At 37.4% G+C, this 6,086-nt stretch overlaps 1 protein-coding gene across 3 annotated transcripts in view; it reads left to right on the top strand.

Moving 5' to 3' along the window:
- The first annotated feature begins 2,528 nt into the window (after positions 1-2,528).
- LOC129437442 (period circadian protein homolog 2) overlaps positions 2,529-6,086 on the top strand; it is a 34,192-nt gene continuing 30,634 nt past the window's right edge. For all 3 annotated transcript variants that reach the window (XM_055195574.2, XM_055195575.2, XM_055195571.2), the window contains exon 1: positions 2,529-2,706. The gene's annotated coding sequence lies outside the window, so the exon portion shown is untranslated. The remainder of the gene's footprint in view (positions 2,707-6,086) is intronic.

Below are 6,086 nucleotides of genomic sequence, written 5' to 3'. Positions count from 1 at the left end.
TGCTCAGGCATTATTGAGCACTGCATAAGCATGCACATACTACTTACAATCCACAGACTAGTCAAAGTAATATATAATCTTATTTCTTACATTTATCTGAAGTGAGTCGAGGACCCAGTACTATATTAGGCTCAACATAAGCATCAGTCTCCACAGCTGACACTGGCATTTTTATGTTGCCCTGCATCCTCCGTTCCATGTGAAAGGACATTTTCCAAAGCTGGAGAGGTTTTATCCAAAAAGAGGAATCGTCTTAATCCAAACACACTTCAAAATTGTTTGTTTCTCAATAAAAAGCAATAATAAATCCCAAAATGATGTGTTGCAATTTTGTTCATGGTACCCTCAGTCCCATAAGCACCACACAGCACTGAAACTACTCATGGTTCCACTTTACACACACACACACACACACACACACACACACACACACACACACACACACACACATTTTATTTTTAAATTTTTCCCACCCCAGTCTACTGTACTAAACAAAGTCGTACTTGAATAGGTCATACTGTCATTCTTCAAACAATTAAATTAATACTTAAATGTGGTATGGCATCTAAAAAAATTGACACAGAATTTTTTTTATTTTTTTTTTAATTTTATAACCATACCATAAACGCATTTCTGCTTGGTCAGTGCATAAAATGTTTTTTATTCATCTGCTTTGTCTTTTAACAGTTGGTAGATGTCACTAGGGAGCAATGTTGAATGAAGCTTCGGGTAATGAACCTTTGGGGCTGTGAAGCGTCAGTGGTTCAGGAAGCCTCATTTTGCCATCACTACATATAGTTATTAATACTAATTTAATAACGGTCTCAATTTATAGCAGCTTATTTGAAAGAGCAGTTTCAGCCACTGCTTACAGCTAACGTTAACTATAGGGCTTTTCACACCTGAAATTGTTAACCCTGGGTTATTCTAAAACCAGGGTTAACGGAATCCTGGGTTATTTTTTTCATGTTTCACACTGTTCAAACTTAACCAGGGGTTAAGAGATAACCCTGGGTATTCATAATTTGACGTTTCACACTGTGCATTCCTTAACCCTGGGTCAGGAGTCTCCAACCCAGTTTCAACACACCTGTCTGTAATTATCAAGCCTTGATTAGCTACTTCAGCTGTGTTTAATTAGGGTCATAACATTCTAACCCTGCTTCGTTTCACACTGCATGCTTCGTTTTCACCCTGGGTAAAAAGCGGTGCTAACACCGCTTTCAAATTACAGGTGTGAAACGCTCCTTAACCCAGGGTTAAAAGTGGGGTTTAGAATGAAGATAACCCAGGGTTAAGCGCAGTGTGAAAAGCCCTTATATGTGATCAAATTATGGGGACAGATGCTGTGAGGCATATATCCCTAACGTTACCTGGGGTAAAATGATGGGGACAGACTTTGCTGTGGGGAGTCTCTCTTTCGCTGGCTCAACTCCTCTGTCTCCTTCCTTTCATGTTTTCTGACAGTAGGTATCGCATAAAAACTAATTCCGGGGTTCTTTTTGCTGTTGTTAGAACAGCCGCGTATTACACCACACACCATCGCGCTGTTTAAAAAAATTACATCGATAATACCTACGCTGCCTCGCTTGTCAATTGACAGACAATATGGCCATTGGCCGCCGCGAACATTGATGACGTAGATCGAATAACTCCTATAGTTAACCATGGTTTTTTGGTGTATTGATTACTATCAGCAAAACCATGGTTTTACTGGGCAAACTATGCTTTTGGAAAACCATGATTGCCAAAACTATGGTTATTTTGTGGTTACCATGGTTTTACTAGAGTAACCATGTTTTTTTGGTTTTAACTGTAGTAAAACCATGGTTAATTTTCATAAGGGAATCCCTATCCGGGAAACCACCCCTATGTCATAATAAATCTTCTTAACCCATGGTTCTCAAACTGGGGACCCAAGTTTTATGACATTTTAAAATACATTATTTTATCATAATTCTGTGTAATTACATCTTAGAAAAAAAGGCTACTGCCCAACAGCACTACTTTGTATAATTTCATGTTTTGTTTAATTTAAATTTTAAGTTTAAAACGCAGTGCAAATTTTAGAATAATGATAAGTTACTTACTAACCAATTGTGTCAATATGTTGTCATCTAATGACTTGCACCTCTTGATTTAACAATCTAAAATCCGTTAAGAACTAAATGTAAAGCGCTATAATTGTGTGCAGTCCAAGTGACAAGACACGTAACTGCGGCATCACTGTGTAATATAATACGCAATATAAAAAAAATAATCAATAGGGCCTACGCTGGGTGTCTTATTTTGATATAGTACTGTTCGACGGATCATATTTCTCTTTATATAATGCTGTTTTTAACTTTAATGGACACTCTCCGGCGCGATCGTAACACAGCCGCGTGGAATTCCACGTGCGGCGTTGGTGATTTATATAAATAGAGTGACGGACGCCTGAACCAATGAGCGCGGATTGACGTCACTGAACTTCGTTTCATATTCAAACTCCAGTGCGGCAACCAATAAAGAACAAAAGGGGTGGAGTTAATAATGAGGTCAGAACGTGAGACGCTGCCTAGTAGAGAGAGGAGGTAACCGGGTCCGTCAAAGTACTGAATGAAGTGTCATGATTACTTTCAGTCTCATTGGGACAAAGTTAACCCAGGATATCATAAACACAACCAAATGTTTGGAATAAGACATGGATTAGACGTGGTCTTGCAGGTTCGTGACATTAGATTTATTCACTATTTTTGTTCAAAAAATATGTTGCGTAATTTAGCGCGTACAGCGCATGCGCTGACATTTCTGATTGTTCTACTTGTACAGTATTTTCATATTTTGTTGCTGTGTTTTGATTATAACTCGTTATTGAAAACAGAGCACTACATGTGTTTTACCCATTGTTGAGTGTTTGGTAGTTAAGGAGTGTGATAAAATACGTCATGTCGACGATAGCAACACTTTTACATAACTGTGTCAGTATGCCGTGCAGTGCTATGTGCAGTGCATTGCATGTCAACGTGTGTGCATGTAACGAGGAAGACAGGGGGAGCAATTGGGGCAGAAAATAAAAGATGTTTCTCCTCAAATATTTCGTGATTTTTAAATTCCCACTATTTTTATTTTTATTCTTAACAAATCGTAAATGATTTTTTTTCGCATTTCTGTCTTTGCAAGACAAAGAAAAACCAACACCCTCGATGTTTAACGTTACCATTCCTAAGAATTAAGTTACCATTATAGAGGCTGATTTTGTTTGTTTGTTTAAGTTTTTATTTGACTGGACCTCAATCTATTGCTTGTTTGTTGTTGTTTTAACAAATGTGTTACTGCATATTTGTTTATGGTGAAATAATTAATTAACTAATTTTAATTCTGAGAATAATTTTACAGTAAGAGTGAATACACTTAAATATGTGTACTGCAATGCATTTTTATATCAAATCTTCGATGAATGTCCAGCTTTAATGTTATGTTGTTAAGAATATTTGTGCCATAATGATTTATCAGGGTCTTTTTATGATGGCATTGTTATATAGTATTATGTAGTACATTTGTAGTATGTGGTCTTCAACATAAGATTAATGTTTTATACATTAATTTTAATGAACTATTCTTTATAATGCATGTGAGTGACATATTTACATTAACCATACGAAGAGTTTAAACCCTGAACCCTAAGCAGACAAGGGCAGAGCCCCTTCTGAGTGTTAAAACCTGGAAAGCGCATGCACTGGTAGTTAAGTTAAGGAGGTTTCAGGAGGTTCAGTGGTAAGGTATTTGCAAAAGAGCTGTAGTTCAGTTTAAAACCCCCCTAAAATATGTAACATTTGTCTGATGTAAAAAGTTGCAAATAATTACAATAGGGATATTGGACAGAAAGTTACAGATTGGACCATCAAGGTAAATAGACTGAGCGGCCTACTTTTTCTCTCTGCTTCTCCACCACTAGTTCAATTCATTATCAGGGCTCAAAATTGTGACAATTTTGGTTTCATATGCTCACGAATTTTAGTCTGTGCACTGCAGCCTCAAAATATATTTGAGAGCATTAGTGCAAATGCAGATAATTGTTGTGAATGATGCAGCATGTTTTTATTTCTTTAAAAAAATCAACTAAATACTGTATAGTATGAGCCTGATGTGGGATGATACATTACAAAGCCAATTTAACTTTATCTTTACATTCTTAACTTTAACCTGTTAACTCGACTGATTCACAAGGATGTTTTTTTGTTTGTTTTTAAACATTTAGGGTAACTATGTATTCTCTTTAAGTACAATAATCCCCCAGTGTGTTCTATCAGAAGATTCCACAATTGTGTGTCGGTGACTAGAAATTTTAAACATGCAAGTGTGGGCATTTCAGTTTCCTGGTTTGTGCTGAAAGTGGGGAGGGGGGTTAACAGGTATTGCCTGAAAGACTTCAAGTGGCTGCTATGAAATTGTCTCAATGCGTTGCATAGACCTGAAATGGTACATTAGCTTTACTATCTGCAAAAATAATTAAGTCTGTAAGATTGGAATCAGACTTATATTCATAGCGATATTAGCATATGTGTTATAATATATGTCAGCTATCCTCTAATGAGCAAGCCACAGGCTCGGCCTTTCTTGCGAAATGTGGAGATATTTAAGGTGTGTTTCACAGTAAACTATGTTTGCAGAAAAGGAACTTGTTTGGGGGAGGGGATAAGAGTTTGCTGAAAAGGTTTCTTTAGTCTGCCATCAGGGTCATAATAATGGTTTTCAACTTTTATACCTTATATCAGGGGTTGGCAAGTTTGGCAACAAGCCAATAACATTTTCGCCAATAGATGGCGGGCCACAACCAATTATCAAAATATAATTAACGAAATTACTTGATGATAAATGCAACTAGAATTGCCTGTGAAAGACTATTACAGTGTCTTTTGTAACTGGTAGTGAGCTGCTACTTTGAGTTTAAATCCTAGGACAGTTATTAACAAAAAGTGTGGTATTGTGACTGTGTTTGGGTTTTAAACTGTATAAATTAATAAAGCATAGGAGTGAGTGACATGATAAATGTGTATAATTTTTTAATTTGCTTGTTATATGGAGCATAACTTATTGTAAATTATAGTGAATAAGATACGATCATTCGTAAAAATGTATATGGTAGGGAGTCGTGCAATAGGTTAAACATCTTCCTATTTTTGTTTTAGAATCATCAATGTCTCAACATTTAATTAAAACGAAAAATATAAAAAGATGGAGAGGCCTGCTGTGACGTTAAAGTTGGCCCGAAACACCTGAGGGGTGTACAAAGTTCGGGATGGCCATTGGGCACGAGTAATCGATTGCCCGAGTACTCAAACGTGGCATCGACGATCGATCACGAAAACGATGGCAGTGTGGGTTTATTTATTTATTTGTTTATTTTTTGTTGTAATGGCGGCATTTGGATATCTGGGTAGCATTACAAGCGCCTGTGGTAGTAAAGACTGGGTGCGTGTTTGACGTTGTCTTTGATGTCGATGTAAGCTGACATCACTACCATGCATAGATATTTACACAAGATGTCGCCTTGGCTATGGCAGTTCATTGGACTGAATGCGTCAACTAGAGCCACCATCTTGAAACAGGGGAGCCCCGCATCATTGTAGGCAATGGTGTAACGGAAATAAAATCACCATAAATCATCATGAATGCGATTTTCTTGGTTTTCTTTTGATTCGTTTCAACAGTCAGACATGTATTTAGCATTGAGTCCAAAAAAAAAATGTATGTACTTTTTCTAACTATAATGTATAGTGCTAGTAGGCCTAACATCAATATGCAGCACAAAAGTCGGGCATAGTTCATGAATTCTAAGTACAGGCGGAGATAGCACCTTTACCTAGCTACTTCCTATGACAAGACCCCTGTTCCAAAATGGCGGCAGTTTTGACGCATGCTTAGAACCCCAAGGCGACATCTATCTATGAGTACCATGCATGATTCAAAAGCTTCCTATCCGCACTTGTGCCGGCCGCGGCAACCCGCTGATCCGCGCAACGCTGTGAAGCCTCACATCACTGAGGCACTATGGCTTTAAAAGTATGCAGTAATTTTCTGATTCACTTTGGTAGGACGAAAAT

This window comes from Misgurnus anguillicaudatus, chromosome 24 (genome assembly GCF_027580225.2).
Source record: "Misgurnus anguillicaudatus chromosome 24, ASM2758022v2, whole genome shotgun sequence".
In the NCBI taxonomy this organism is placed as follows: Eukaryota; Metazoa; Chordata; class Actinopteri; order Cypriniformes; family Cobitidae; genus Misgurnus; species Misgurnus anguillicaudatus.
Note: the sequence above shows the minus strand (reverse complement) of the source record. Positions and strands in the feature narration are given on the sequence as shown.